The sequence below is a fragment of the Triticum aestivum genome, chromosome 6B (genome assembly GCF_018294505.1).
Source record: "Triticum aestivum cultivar Chinese Spring chromosome 6B, IWGSC CS RefSeq v2.1, whole genome shotgun sequence".
Classification (NCBI taxonomy): Eukaryota; Viridiplantae; Streptophyta; class Magnoliopsida; order Poales; family Poaceae; genus Triticum; species Triticum aestivum.
This window is the reverse complement of record NC_057810.1, coordinates 444461541-444477153: the sequence shown is the minus strand read 5'-3', so window position 1 is coordinate 444477153 and position 15613 is coordinate 444461541.

Sequence of the window (15613 nt, the reverse complement as noted above, 5' to 3'; positions counted from 1 at the left end):
GGACCCGCGCCTTGCCATCCAGCTCGATCTTCTTTGCCTCCAACGCCTTCTCCAGCGCATCCAGGCGGCCTTGGCGTTCGTCAAGCTCGGCATCCCGGTCCTTGGCGGCAGCCTCGCGAGCCTTCATGTCTTCCTCCTTCTCCTGGCGGACACAGGCCTCCTCGGCAAGCTGGTCGTGCAGGCCTTGCAGCTTGCTCCCCAGCACCTTGTAGCAACCCTGGACATCCGCAACCTCACCCAAGGCGGAATCGCGGGAGGCCTTTGCCTCGAGGGTGGCCTGCCTCTCCTCGTCAGAAGCTGTCACGGCCTGAGCCAGCGCCGCTCGGACTGAAGCATCAGAGCGGACCCAACCAGAGACCAGCTCCAGGCGCCCGGCCATCAAGCGAGGGTCGGAGCCCAGAAGATCTTTCTGCAGCCGGTCCAGCTCAGCAGCAGCATGATCCAGGACAGTAGGAGAAGCTGGAGAGATAGCGGTTGGCGGAGTAGGAGGAGAAGACGGCAGTGTGATCACAACACCAGGGGTCAGGACCTTCCGCGGCCCGATGACTGCGGCAGTGGTGTCAGGCACGGATGCCTCGGGAGTCGCGTGGGCCATGGGGGCTGAGCTCGCTCCAGCTAGCCCCGCCAGGCCTCGCAAGGATGACCGGGCAGGAGAGGCCCGTGTCTTGTCGCCCCCTTCTCCCGCTGGTGGGGGTGCTGTCTCGGACGAAGCCTCGGGCGCCCCCTTCGGCTTCTTAGCCGCAGGCACCGGCCTAGCCATGGAATATGGACGTCAAGCCTCAACAACAAAGCAGGAAGCAAGACGAGAGTCGAACACTTACTCGTCATCGCTCGCGGGCTCAAGCAACCTCCGACCGAACTTGAAGCCCGAGAGCCGGATGCTGGGATCAACCTCAAGAGGCTCGGGAGCAGGAGGCGCGTCAGCAGATCGCCTTGGAGCCGGAGCAGACCCGCGGGGAACCAGCCCTGTCCTGTCCTTCTTCGGGATCAGGGGCGAGCTCTGGCCACCACGCTTGTCGCCGTCGTCGTCGTCATCCGGCATGAGGCGAAGAGTGTGGGACCTACGCCGAGGAAGGGGCGTTCTCGACTCCCCGTCGGTCGCCACTGAATTGGGCTCCTCCTCCTCCTCCTCCTCCTCCTCTTCCTCCTCTCCACTAGAGTCGCTGGAGGATACACTCACCGTCGCCAGGGCCGCTGGGTCCTTAGGAACCTCCGCGGGCACAGTCCCGCCCTCGTTGAAAGCGGACATGGAGTTCACCACCTGCTCCCAGTCATCCCGAAGGAATAAGGGCACGGGAGCATCCTCCAACCTCGCCACGTTTCCCCCAACCAAGGATTGGAGGACCGCGGCCAGATCCTCGTCAGCCAGGACTTCGGGGTTCGAGCCAAGGGCGGCATCGCCCCCCCCCCCCCAAGCTTCCACAACGGAAGCGAGTGTTACCGGAGCGGAGCCACCCAATGCTCCAGGAACTCCCTTAGGAGCAACGCCCCGGTTAGTTTCACCGTCGCCATGTTGTCCGGCCACAGGTCTGCGTCCATCTTCTCCAGCACCGGCCTCGTGTGGGGATCGATGAGCTCCATGTGGGACCAAGCGTCAACGGACTTGGGCTGCCCTCTGGGCAGAATCAGCCAGGCGTGGGTGCGCCCATCATCCACCATGACCCTCAATCCTCTTCCCGGGCTTCGAGATGGCATTAGAGCTGCCATGCGCGATGAAGCTCGCGCACGCGGTGATGGAGCCGCGGGAGACCCAAAGGTAGAAGTAATGGCGTAGCAAGGCCACCGAAGGCCTCACCCCGACATGAGCCTCGCAGTAATAGGCGAAAATCGCCAGGAGAAGGACGGAGTTAGGATGGAGGTGCAGAGCTTGCAGATTGTAATGGTGAAGAACAGAAAGGAAGAACTCAGAAAAAGGGGGCACCAGACCGACGGCGATGGCACTCACGAAGAGCGGGTAGAAGGTGCTTCCTCTGCCCTCAGGAAGGGCGGAGCCGACCTTGAGCGCGGCCTCCCCGTCGTGGACTTGCGTCACCATCATCTGGCACGTCCGAGCAAGGTTCTTCTCTGACACATTCGGAGGATCCAAGGCGGGCGAGTACACGCTCCAGCTGGGGTCTGGTGAGGCGCCATGCCTTGCTAGGATGCGGTGTTGGAGTAGATCTGGGGATTTCGGAAGCAAGGAGGACAGGAGCAAGAAATGGGATCTGGGCAGTGAAGGAGAAGGCAAAGAAGGTAAGCCTAGACGGGTACCGCTCCCTTCTCAATTTGTGCAGTTGCCGAGGTGTCGTGGGGAAGCCAGGACGCCCACGTCCAATCAACCGCCACGTGGCGCCCAAGGCCACAGGCTATTGGGGACCGTGGCGCTTCGCACTTGCCTCTTCGCTTCTCTGCTAAGCCAAGTCCAAGCGCGCCTTGGGCTCGGGGGCTACTGTCGGCGTTCTGGGAACGGGGGTACCCAGACTTGCCTGCCTGCGGCCTGCGGCGTGGCTCAAGGAGTGGCCCAATACGGCCCATCTTCATCAACACATGCTCAATACCCTCGCGAGGGGCCAAGCCTCGCGAGGCGGACGACAGGAGGCTTCCTCAGGCACGGCCTCGCCAGGCTGGCTCGCGAGGAGGCGGAGAGATCAAGACGGGGTACCTCACGGGGTGCCCTTGACGCAAGCCATGACGACCAAGGCGCAGGCGGGCGCCAGGCGGGCGCCGGCCTGCGCAGAGTCCTTGTTTCCCCTTTGGTGCAAAGGGGGCAAGCACAGGCAAGGGTATCAAGCAAAGGCAACCATTTCGGTGCAACAAGACCAAGACCAGCAGGACGGCAGAATGGAGGTCATCATGGAGCCCAAGCCAGCGTCATCGTCAGGGTCTTTTGGCAGGCGAGGACCAACTTTAGTCAGGATAAGTGTACTAGATGTTCCCCTTCAAAATGGCCAATTGTTGGCGCCCTTCCCGCTCAATATTTGGGAAGAGGCCCGGGGCCTTCGCCTATAAATAGGACTAGCCACCCACAGGGAGAGGGAGATCTAATTGGATCTGCACCCAAGACACAGAGAGAGAGAGAGAGAGAGAGAGAGAGGGGACTGAACTCCCCTAGCAGTTCATCGTCTCAACCAAGAACAGACCCTCGCGAGGCTGTTCTTCCCTTGTATTGTTCCTCATCAGCCCAGAGGCAATCCACACACCTCAAACTGGAGTAGGGTATTACACCACAATGGTGGCCCGAACCAGTATAAATCTTGTGTCCCTAGTGTTGTTCTTCGTGTAGTCTAGACCGTAGCGAGGCGGTAAGACATGGGTAGGCTGAGGGTGTGATCTCCGCACGCACCCCAGTGTCCGAACCTCAAGGGTCTGTCGGAACCCAAAATCCGACAAGTAGGATTGTATTAGAATGAACAAGGGGGTTTTGCTTGCCTGGTAGATCAACAAGGGAGGCACTGCTTCACAGACAGGTACTCTCGAGCACTCTCCGAAGCAGGACCTTAAGAGAAGGAACAGTGCCAACAATCAAAACACAAGCATATGCAACAATATGATGCATGATCATGGCATGTAGATGTGATGCTGTTTGAGCTAATGCAGCTAGCATTCATTTAGTTGAAGTCCATTTGAACCAAGAATTCAAATGCAACTCCAAGTTAAGCCCTTTATAATTGCCATTTTAGTGTTTCACTTATACATTAGGTATAAATTGGTTTGTCATGCATGAAACTAGTACAGATGGATAGATTGCATTTTTCTGATAATTTTTCATATATAAATTATTTCAATCTGAGCTACGGTTAAATTTCTATGATTTTTTGAAGTTTATATCATTTTCTGGAATTTCCAGATTTATTTTAAATCCAGAAAATAAATAACTGCGTCAGCACTGCGTCTTGCTTCAGCAAGTCAACAGCGCTGACTGGGGTCAAACCTGACGTGTGGGGTCCCCACGTCAGTGTCTCAGGGTTAATTGGGGGGGGGGTATTAGCTTAATTAAAGGATTAGGGGGTACTGGGCCCACTGGTCAGTGTCAGAGGGTTTAGTTAATGGTGATTAGCCCTAAGCTAATCACCTGATCCACGGGGCCCACCTGACGGCCCGGCGAGGTCAAAACGGTCAACCCCCACCGGCGTTTAGCCGCCGGCGAGGCCGAACGCGCGCAGGGGCTCGGGATTCGCCCTCCGGCGTCCATTCGGGCGGTGGAGACCATCTGCAAGGAGCCCAGGCTCGCACGCATCCAATGGGTCATGTGGGAGGCCGTGGGGTGGCCGGAGATGACGACAGATCGACCTCGGCGGTGGCCGGAGTTCGGCTGAGGAGGAGGTCGACTCTACGGGCTGCAGAATGCATGGCTCTTGCCTCCTACGGTCTCTATGCGAGCTCACAAGGCCGTTGGGCATGGTGGGGTGGCCAGGGGGTCGCCGGAATGTCACCGGCAACGAGCTCGAGCGAAGGTGAGCTTCGGCTCATGCAGCCAGGGGGCTAGAGGGCGCAGAGGGCCAGGGGAGAAGGGGGAGAAGATGGCGGGGCTCACAGCGGGCTCGCAGGGTTGCTCGGTGTGCCTGGGGACGTGCTGGAGACGGCGGAGCGGCGATGGCGATCTACGGCGGCCGGAGGCGAAGACGACGGCGATGGCGTTTCCTCGGGTCATTCCGGCTTGCATGCCTCAGCGGAGGGCTTCAACGCGCGGAGGCGGAGCTCTGGGACATGCCAGAGGTGAGAGGGGATAGCAGGGAGCGCGTCAGCGGTGAGCTGCAGCGACGGTAGCACTCGGCTGTCGCGGGAGAGGGAGACAGAGGCAGGGAGGAGGATGGGGGAGAGTGAGAGAGGCCTGGGAGGGTCGCGTGGCGTCGTCCAGGCGATCCAGGGCGACGAGGAGGACGCCAGGCAGGTAGGCAGGAGGTGGCGCGCATGCGCGCGCGCGGCGAGCGCGTGCCCATCGTCCTCCTGGCGCCAGGAGGACGACGACTGGCGTCGCCAGTCAGCTGGGCCGGCCTGCTGGGCCCCTGGGCCAGGCCAGGCCGCACAGTGCCAGGCCGCAGGTAAGCTCCCTTTTTCCTATTTGATTTTTTTTCTATTTTCTGACATTTGTTTTGATTTAATAAAAATACTAAATCATTTTATTTTCTTATGCCAATTTTTGTAGGGGCTAGTGGTATTATTCCAGAGCTCCTCAACAACTGGCATAATTTTTGGACAATATTACACATATATATATAACAATATATATCCAAAGCAAATAATTACTACATTAATTACAAATGCCCAAAATAAATACTTATGAGCTCTTAAAAATATTGGTTTGATTTTTATCTCTGTCCAATATTTTTAGAGAGCAACATGAGCATTTTCTTGGACCTTTTTGGAGCACTTTTTTATTTGGGTCATTTCCAGAGATGATTCTGAGGGTTTCACAAATCCTCATTTCAAATATAAATGGAATTAAACATGATGCACACATGACTAGCTAGTCTAGGTCATACCAGAACTAGGGATGTGACAACTCGCCCCCACTGGAAAGAATCTCGTCCCGAGATTCAGGGGTGGACAGAAAGAAAGAGGGTACTCCAGTCGAAGACGATCTTCTCGCTCCCAATTAGCTTCTCTCTCGGAATGATGAGACCACTGAACCTTGAGAAACTTGATGTTCCAACGTCGGGTAACATGCTTTGCTTGATCAAGAATGCGAATCGGGTACTGTCGGTAAGTGAGGTTATCTTGGAGGTCAAGCGTTTCGTGCTCCACTCCGCGGATAGGATCCTAGAAGCAACGCCTGAGTTGAGAGAGATGGAAGTCATCATGAACTCGAGAAAGATGTGAGGGTAGTTCCAACTGGTAGGCAACCTCTCTTGTTTAGCGAGGATGTGAAAAGGACCAATGTAACGAGGAGCCAACTTGCCCTTGATACCAAAACGATGGGTACCCTTCAAAGGAGTAACCCGAAGATAAGCTTTGTCGCCAATTTCATAAGTCACATCCTTATGACAATGATCATACTGACTCTTTTGACGAGACTGGGCTGTTTTCAAGTTCTCACGAATGACGCGAACTTGCTCTTCTGCCTCCTGGATCATGTCCAGTCCAAAGAATTGTCTTTCACCGGTTTCTGACCAGTTCAAGGGTGTTCGACATCTTCGTCCATAGAGAATCTCAAAAGGAGCTTTCTTGAGACTGGATTGATAACTATTGTTATAAGCAAACTCGGCAAAAGGAAGACATTTCTCCCAATCCATACCGAATGAGATAAGGCAAGCTCTAAGCATGTCTTCGAGAATTTGGTTGACCCTTTCCACCTGTCCACTCGATTGAGGGTGGAAAGCGGTACTGAAGGAAAGATGGGTTCCCATGGCAGTTTGGAAACTCTCCCAGAAATGAGAAGTGAAAAGACTGCCACGGTCTGAATTGATCTCTAGTGGAACACCGTGAAGTGACACTATTCAAGAAATATATAAGTCAGCGGGCTGACTAGCAGTGATACTCTCTCGAACAGGTAGGAAGTGCGCCACTTTGGAGAGACGATCAATGACTATGAAGATAGCATTATTCCCTCTCTTGGTCCTGGGAAAGTCGGTGATGAAGTCCATACCAACTTTATCCCATTTCCATTCACGGCTGAAGGGTGCTAGCAGGTCTCTGATGCTCTGCCTTAACGCGATGACAAATGTCACAGTTAGCAATAAACTGAGCGATTTCTTTCTTCATCCTAGTCCACTAGAACCTCTGGCGTAGGTCCTCATACATCTTAGTGCTACCGGGATGAATCGTGAGAGGAGATTCATGAGCCTCCTTAAGGATCAGTTGTCGAAGATTATGCTTCTTGGGAACCACCAGACGGTTCTCGAAGAAAACAAAACCTCGATCATCAACAAAGAAACTACCAGCAGCTCCCTTCTTAACGTTATCCTTGATTCGAGTAAAACCCATATCATACTGCTGGCTAGTTATGATATAATTCTCAAGAGTAGGTTTCGTCACCAAGGTGGAAAGGAATCCGTGAGGAGCAATGTGAAGGTTAAGCTTATAGAATTCCTCATGGAGAAGTGGTTGGCCCTACCGCAAGATGAGATTGTTGCAATAGGATTTATGACTTAGCGCATCAGCCATGACATTGGCTTTGCCTGGGGTGTAAGTAATCCCTATATCATAATCTGAGATCACCTCCAACCAACGTCTTTGCCTAAGGTTCAAATCTGGTTGGGTGAAGATATACTTGAGACTCTGGTGATCGGTGTAGATCTCGCAACGTTTACCAAGAAGGTAGTGTCGCCAGGTCTTGAGTGCATAGACTACGGCTACAAGCTCTAGATCATGTGTAGGATAATTCTCCTCATGTGGATGCAACTGTCGAGATGCATAGGCAATCACATGACGATCCTGCATAAGAATGCAACCTAGTCCCTGTCGTGAGGCATCGCAGTAGATAACAAAGTCCTTCGTGAAATCCGGTGGCACAAGTATGGGAGCTGAAGTCAGGCGTCTTTTCAGTTCCTGAAAACTGTACTCACACTATGCGGACCACTCAAACTTCTTATCTTTCTTGAGACGTTCCATGAGAGGTTTGGCCACTTTAGAGAAATTTTCCACAAAGCGGCGACAATAACTGGCTAGACCAAGGAAACTCCTAACTTGTTTAACGGTTTCAGGTGGTGTCCAATTGAGAACGGCCTTAACTCTCTCGGGATTGACAGCAATGCCCTTACCAGAGATTACGTGGCCTAGGTAGGTCACTTCTGGCAACCAAAATTCACACTTAGAGAACTTGGCATAAAGGCGGTGCTCTCTGAGTTTTTCTAGCACAAGTCTACGATGTTCGGCATGCTCTTCCTCATTCTTCGAGTAAATAAGGATATCATGGAGGTAAACCACGATGAACTTATCTAAGTACTCCATGAAGATCGAGTTTATCAAGCGGGAGAATGTAGCTGGAGCGTTGGTTAGACCGAAGGACATGACGGTGTACTCGTACTGACCATAACGAGTGACAAAGGCTGTCTTGGGGATGTCCCCGTTTTTGATCTTGATTTGGTGGTAGCCTAACCTCAAATCCATCTTGGAAAAGATTGAGGATCCAGCGAGCTGATCATACAGATCGTTGAGCGGATACTTGTTCTTTATCGTGACCAAATTAACAGGACGATAATCTACAACCATCCGATCCGTACCATCCTTCTTCTTGACAAAGAGGATGGGGCAAGCCCAAGGAGAAGAACTAGGACGGATGAAACCCTTTTGCAAGGACTCATCAAGTTGTTTCTTAAGCTCGGCTAGTTCTAAGGGTGCCATTTTGTAAGGTCTCCTAGAGATTGGAGCGGTACCTGGGATAAGATCTATGACAAACTCTACATCTCTGTCGGGTGGAACACCTGGCAGTTCCTCTGGAAAAACATCCGGAAAGTCACGGACTACCGGGATATCTTCAAGGTCTGGAAGAGGCCTGGCATTAAGAGAATAGAGCTGATGCCTTGCAACTCTAGTGGAGACAGTCACTATCTTGCCAGATGGGTGTGTAAGCTGAACTGACCTGGTTTAACAATCAATCTTGTCATAATGAGCTTTCATCCAGTCCATACCCAAGATGATGTTAATATCTGTAGACTTGAGGGCCATAAGTGATGCAAGGAGTACAAGTCTGTCAACAAGGATTTTGTTACCATGGCTTACACTAGAAGTTTGCCATTTATACCCAAGAGTTTGGATGACTAGCGGAGAGGGCATATCACAAAATGACATGTTGTGTAGGTTAGCATAGCTTTCAGAAATGAAGGAATGAGATGCTCCGGTATCGAATAGAACCGATGCTGGATGACAATTGACAAGGAGTGAACCAAGAATGGCATCCGGATCATCATGAGCATCTTTAGCTGAGACGTGATGCACACGTCCATGTTTAGTGTGAGCTGGCTTGGCACTGATCGTCTTGCTTGATGGCTTAACACAGCCAACAGGCTTCTCGGGCTGGGGTGGAGCATAACTGGTCTGAGAGCAGTCACGTGCATAGTGTCCTGGCTTCCCACATGTGAAGCAAGTCCCTGAGGTTCCCGCACTGACAAGCGGTCTACCAATAGGCCTAGGTGGAGCATACGACTGAGCTGGGTGAGGTGCCATGTAAGATGGTCTTGGTGAATATCTGGAAGGAAGAGCGGAGTTTGGAACCCAAATCCGGCGCTTCTGCGAGCTAGAGCCGGAGGAAGATCCCAAATCATGGGTGTGCTTACGAGACTCCTCATAAGTGAGCTGAGCTGTTTCTGCATTAATGGCCTTGTTCACAAGAGCTTGGAATGTATCACAATGATGCAGGTGGAGATCCTGACGCAACTTGGGGTTGAGATCCTTCCGAAACCTAGCCTTCTTCTTGGCGTCCGTAGACACCTCTTCTATGGCATAGCGGGCGAGGTTCTCAAACTCTCTACTGTAAGCATCAACAGCCATCTTACTCTGGGTGAAACCACAGAACTCTTCTCTCTTGCGATCAATGAGGGCCTAAGGTATGTGATGCTCGCGAAAAACCTCAGTGAAATCCCTCCAGGTAGGAATCTGGCCAGCTGGAAGCATAGCCTCATAGTTCTGCCACCAAAGACTAGGAGGACCTTCCAGGTGGTATGTGGCATAGGTGACCTTGTCATCTTCAGCTACGTTCATGGAACATAGATTATGAGTGATGCTATGGAGCCAGTCATCTGCATCAAGTGGCTCAATAGAATGATGAAAGGTGGGTGGGTGCAAGCGAATGAAGTCATGAATGGTTGCAGGCCCTTTGAACTGATGTGCGGTGTTCTCCTCGATACGTGCCAACAAGCGATTAGACTCACGCTTGTTCCTCTCCATCTCTTACATGAACTCTGCCAACGAGGGCTGGCCGGGAGGATCCTCATCCCTACCATCTTTGTGGTTCGGGCTACGAGCAACAGAACTTCGCTTAACTGTTGACATCCTGAGAAACAAAACCAAGGACGGAATCAGCATCAACTATAGGCTGTAGAATGTAGGACAAGGAAATTAGTAACTCTTGAAATCCTAGGGCAATTCCGGCAGCATAACGGCAGTAGTATGCTCAAAATGGGACATCCTGCTAAAAAGGAGTAGTACAACAACTCAACATCACCAGTCAAGGTTCTGAGATCATACTAAACAGGCTACACCGGAAGTACTGGAAAACTAGGGTATGACTCTGATCAACCAATCCTATGGGACTACGGAGTAGTAACACGTGATCCTGATAGACGGAAGAGAAAGCCTAGTTCCTTAACCCCGTATGAAAGATAGGATGACTCAGATCAGAAGGTCATGAGGTATAAGGAGTAAAAAGAGCCTTACGTTCCTTCCCACAATCAATTCCCTTACATAACTAGAGAATTTCTAGACTCAACTTTGACCAGTTTGGCTTGGTAATCCTACAGGCAGTCAGGCTCTGATACCAAAGCTGTCAGGACCCCGATCCAAAATCACACCGATCTAGCATGTAACACTTCATATCACTTTGCGGCCTCACGCATGGTATTCCCACGGGTGTCGCCTTACCATGCCCGGGACCGTTTGCGCCTTTTGGCACAAGTATATGATAGTGTCGCTAGCATCCATATGATAAAAAACCCGGGCAGACATGGCTAGTCGTGAACCCAAAGTGGCACTAACTTACAAGGACAGGCATACATGACCCAGCAACGAACGTGTCGGTCATCAGCGAGTGAATCCGGGCTGTACCAGCTGGGCTAGCAGAACTACGGAGGATCCGAGCTATAGCAGGCTAACAGGACTCCGATAGACACCACATGACATTTCCCCGAAGGGACAGACACAGGAACAAAGAAGGACACATGCCGGCCAGCATAAGTGTTCCGGAGCAGTAGCAAGCTACTAGGGCTCAGTGGAAGCACTAGGAGACATTTCCCGGTAAGAGAAGCTACTAAGGATAAACAACTAGATAGTCAGATCCCACACATAGCAATACACATTACACGTACGCATAACATGCAAGTATGTGCTGTACAACATGGCATCACAGCATAACTCAACAACTCATATAGATAAGTCTCAAAGAGCCATTATAGCATTTATTACAAACAGGGGTCACATGACCCAACATTCAGAGCAAACAAGCAACAAGCGGAAGTATTACATGTCTGAGTACAGACATCTACAAATGAAAAAGGCTGAAGAGCCTGACTATCTACAACGTCCGATCAAGATCGTAGCTGAGGTACAAGCTACTTGTCGAAGTCCAAGAGAACACTAGTAAGACCGAAGTCTCCGCTGCAAAAACATAAATAAAGCAACTTGAGTACAAAGGTACTCAGCAAGACTTACATTAGATCCTATCATACATGCACTTGTATCAAGAAGGTAATGTGGGGTTTAGTTGCAGCAAGCCAGCTTTGACTTAGTGTCTATCTTGTTCTACGACTACGAGAAACTTCTTTGAGGTGAGATGGCGCGCACGAGTCCACTAATCACCACTCAATACACTACTATGGATTCATCCCCGTCTCCCTACGAGAAGGCCATCCATAGCACTCACACTTGTCTTGAGCATTTTAGAGTATCCACTTCAAGTTGTCTATGTACCACGTAAGTATCCAAGTGTCCATAATCGAGGACGCGACTATTCAAATAGATCATGTTAACCCTGCAGGGGTGTACTTCTTCACACACGCTCTCGCCACTTACCGCCATGTACACGTCCTGTATCTCGGCAACCTTCAAGCGGAAGCCTGGCGAGGGTTTCGGCCACAATCTGACTAACAACACAAGACTCTAGTCCCAGTTTATCGCCTATTCGGATTCGATCCGCAAGGAGATTCGGCCGGGGTTTTGCTCACGGCCCCAAATGATGTGAGCAGGGTTCCCAAGCCCACCATCCGGGTACCACTTGGTACACCGTGCCACTATGCCTAGTCTGTCCCAAGTCCACCCTGCCGGGTGCCACTCGGTAGAAAAATAGCACTACCTACAAACACCAGAAACTAGTTGCAACTCCTGGACAGAGATAAAGTCGGTTAATAAGTCGAGAGAGTCAATTAAGGATCCCAATGTGTGGTAGTAGCTAGCATTGGACAACGTCCACAGAACTCTGTTCTTAAGGATGGTTCCAATGAGACAACCCACCATGTACTCCTACATGGCCTCTCACCGCTACCTTTACCAAATCGTGTTCACACACTTCACTCTCAGCATCAGAACATCAAACACTGCACTCCAATTCATTCCCAATGAATCAGACCTGACACACTCTAAGCAATAGCAAGCATGGCATGGTAGGAACACAACAATGGCTTCAATCAGCTCCTACACATGCTAGTGGGTTTCAACTACACTACAAAAAAAGACACATCCGTGACATTTTGGGCCGAACGAAAAAAAATTCTGTCATAAATATGACACTTCTATGATGATAATTGTGACGAAACCCGGTATTATCATAGATCTGGTGGGCTCCTACTTCTATGACAAAAAATCATGACAGAAAATGGGCTTTTCGTCCTGGGCAGGCCGGAGACGCGGCTGCATGACATTCTTTGGGCTGTCCATGACGGAAAAAACCGTGGTAGAAGCGAGGGGGAGGAAAATTTCGGGGAGTTCCCGGTTACGGTGGGAGGTCGGGGGCCGAGCGATGCGCGTTTCTCTCGTACACGTACGCATGTGTGTGCGCGGCGTTGGCTCTAACTGAATCCGAGCGAGGCGTTGGGCTCTAACTGAACCCGAGCGATTGCACTGTAGGCTACGCGTTACTGAACCTAAGCGATTGATCGATGGCTGTTAACTGAACCCGATCGAGTGATTCCTTCGCTACTGCTGCTAACTAAAGCCGATCGATTGGATGAACAGTGAGCGTTGCGCGGGGGGGGGGGGGGGGTTGGATGAACAGTGAGCGGTGGCGTTGCCTATGGATGAACAGGACCCCGTGGTGTGGATGGCTGGACAAACAGTAGACGGTGGAGGGGTGCCCGTGGAGGGGTGGTTGAACAGGACCCCGTGGTGTGGAGGGCTGGATGAACAGTAGACGGTGGAGGGGTGCCCCTGGAGGAGTGGTTGAACAATAGCCGATGGAGTAGCGCGCAGTGGAGGCTAGATAAACAGGAGCCCGTGGAGGCTGGAGGAGGTCGACGGTAGCCCGTGGAGGCTGGAGGAGGTCGACGGTGGAGATGAACAGTATCCTGTGGTGTCCTGTTTTGCGGTACGCCACACCCCTCCTGATGAACAGGACCCCCGTTTCGACTGTAGGAGGTCTGTTTTGTCTATTTTGCGGTACGCCACACCCCTCGCGATCAACAGGACCCCCGTTTCAATCGTAGGAGGTCCGTTTCCTCCGTTTTGCGGTACGCCAGACCCCTCCCGATCATTAGGACCCCGTTTCGAACGTGGCCAGTTGAACACAAGGCTGTTTCCTCCGTTGTGCGGTACGCCAGGCCTCGTTTCCATCGCCTGTTCCGCCCAAGCCCGCCCAATGAACACGACGACGCATTCCGTTCCGACCCAGCCGGTTGGCTCCCACGCGTTCCTTTGCCTCCCGATGAACACGACGCATTCTGTTGCCTCCCCATGAACACGACACATTCCGTTGCCTCCCCATGAACACGATGACGACGTTGTTTCTCCGTTCTGACCCAGCCATGTACATGAGCCCTCGCCGTACGTATGCGTGAGTAGGCGTTCGAGACCCCGCCCGTATGTACACATACGTGGCCGTATTTTCTTTCTTGCACCCTGGCCGCTGTACGTACGTGTACATGCTACGTGTGCGCCTCTACTACGACACGTGCACGCCTCTACATCCACCAGTATATATGTACGTACACGTTTGCGACCGACGTACGGTTCGACCAGGTGGGTCCCGACTGTCAGGCACTTCCTTGCATGCGAAGATGTAGCTGGTGGGTCCTAGCAGTCAGGGGGCGAATCTTTTTTTTGCCCGGGCGCACTTCCTTGCGTGCGAAGGTGTAGCTAGTGTGTCCCAGCAGTCAGGGGGAAACGTTTTTTCGCGAAATACGGTGGCCCGTCCGATGGGTCCCCGCTCTCATGTGGAGGAATAATTATTTTGCACGGAATAAGGAGGCACTTCCTTGCTGCGGCCGTGGACCCAGCTGTCAGTGTCTCCACGCACAGTACTCTTCCAATGGAAGTCGGTCGTTGACCACATTGACCACGTCGCGCCGAGAGCACCACGGCGGTGGACGACGGCAAGGCCTAGGAAGGGGACGACATGGAGGCAGGGAAGACTCGGCAGTTGTTTCCCACGCGGAGGGGATACGACTGTACAAGGGTTTACTGGTTCGTCTACCGTCCCCGGAGAATAACAGCAGGTGTGGGTGAGTAGAGGGATGGCTAGGCCAGCGATGGGAGTATGGTGAGGCGGTGAGGCCTGCGCGGCAGCACAGCTGGCCTCGGGGAGGAGGGAGCAGGCAGTCCCGCCGGCGCTTGTTTGAGCGGCTGGATCAGGAAGAGCACAGATTGAAGAAGCACGACGGCAAGTTGGATGGACATCCAACAGTCACTGCTTGTGCGTCAACCTTTATTTTAGGAAAAATCTGTGGAAAACAGCATACAACCCATCTGCCATTATTTCTAATAATTTACAGCCCATTTGCTAATTCTTAAGGTTTTTTTGCAGCCCATATTCTTTTTGTTAGCATTACAGCCCATATTGTGGCCATGGTTAAAAAACTATACGAAATTTTGCATATTTTGATGCGGTCCGAACTGTTTTTAATCCCGAAATTTCGACTCACATTGAAACTGATTTTTAAAATAAATGTATATCAATATAAAATCCAAAAAATTCTCCACGCATAAAAATTAATGTAATTTAAAATCTTGAAATGGAAAAAAAGATATTTGAAACTAATTTCCAGTTTGATGTGTTTTAAAAATGTACATCCCATTTCTCATTATTGATGGGCCATTTTCTCGGCCAGCCGAATGAAAGTTCTCCTTGTCTTGAAATATTTGCAGCCCAACAGGCCTGACAAAGCGACTTACTTGGCAAATCACAAAAAAAACTGGGTTGTGGTCGTGGACCCAGCTGTCAGCCTCTCCACGTACAATACTCTTCCGATGGAAGTCGTTCCTTGACCATGTTGACCACGCCGCATGGAGAGCACCACGACGGTGGACGACGGCGAGGCCTAGGAAGGGGACGATGCGGAGCCGGGGAAGATGCGGCAGTGGAAGCCCACGCGGAGAGGAGTACGAGGGTTCACTTGTTCGGTTGCGGTGTGAGGCTGCCGTCACCGCAGGGCCTGGCCAGCGGTGGGAATAGTAGGGGGCGGTGAGGCCTCTGCGGCAGCACAGCCGGCCACGGGAGGCAGGAGCATGCGGCACGACCGGCGCTGCTTTGGGCGGCTGGAGCAAGAAGACCAGTGTCACATCCCTAGTTCTGGTAATTCTTAGTGCTAGCATCTTGTGTTGCATCATGTTCAAATTTTCCAGAAACTTGAAATAGGGATGATTCAAAACCCCCAGCACCACCTAAACCAACTAGGGTTACTAAATAATTTTCTCAATGACCCAGAATGCCCTTTGGAAATTTTCATGATTTCTGATAAAGGTGAAAACCTCTGCCAAAAATGATGAATATATTTATAGGTCATTTATGGATATTTGAATTAACTCATATTGTATTTTAATTGGGGCATTTAAA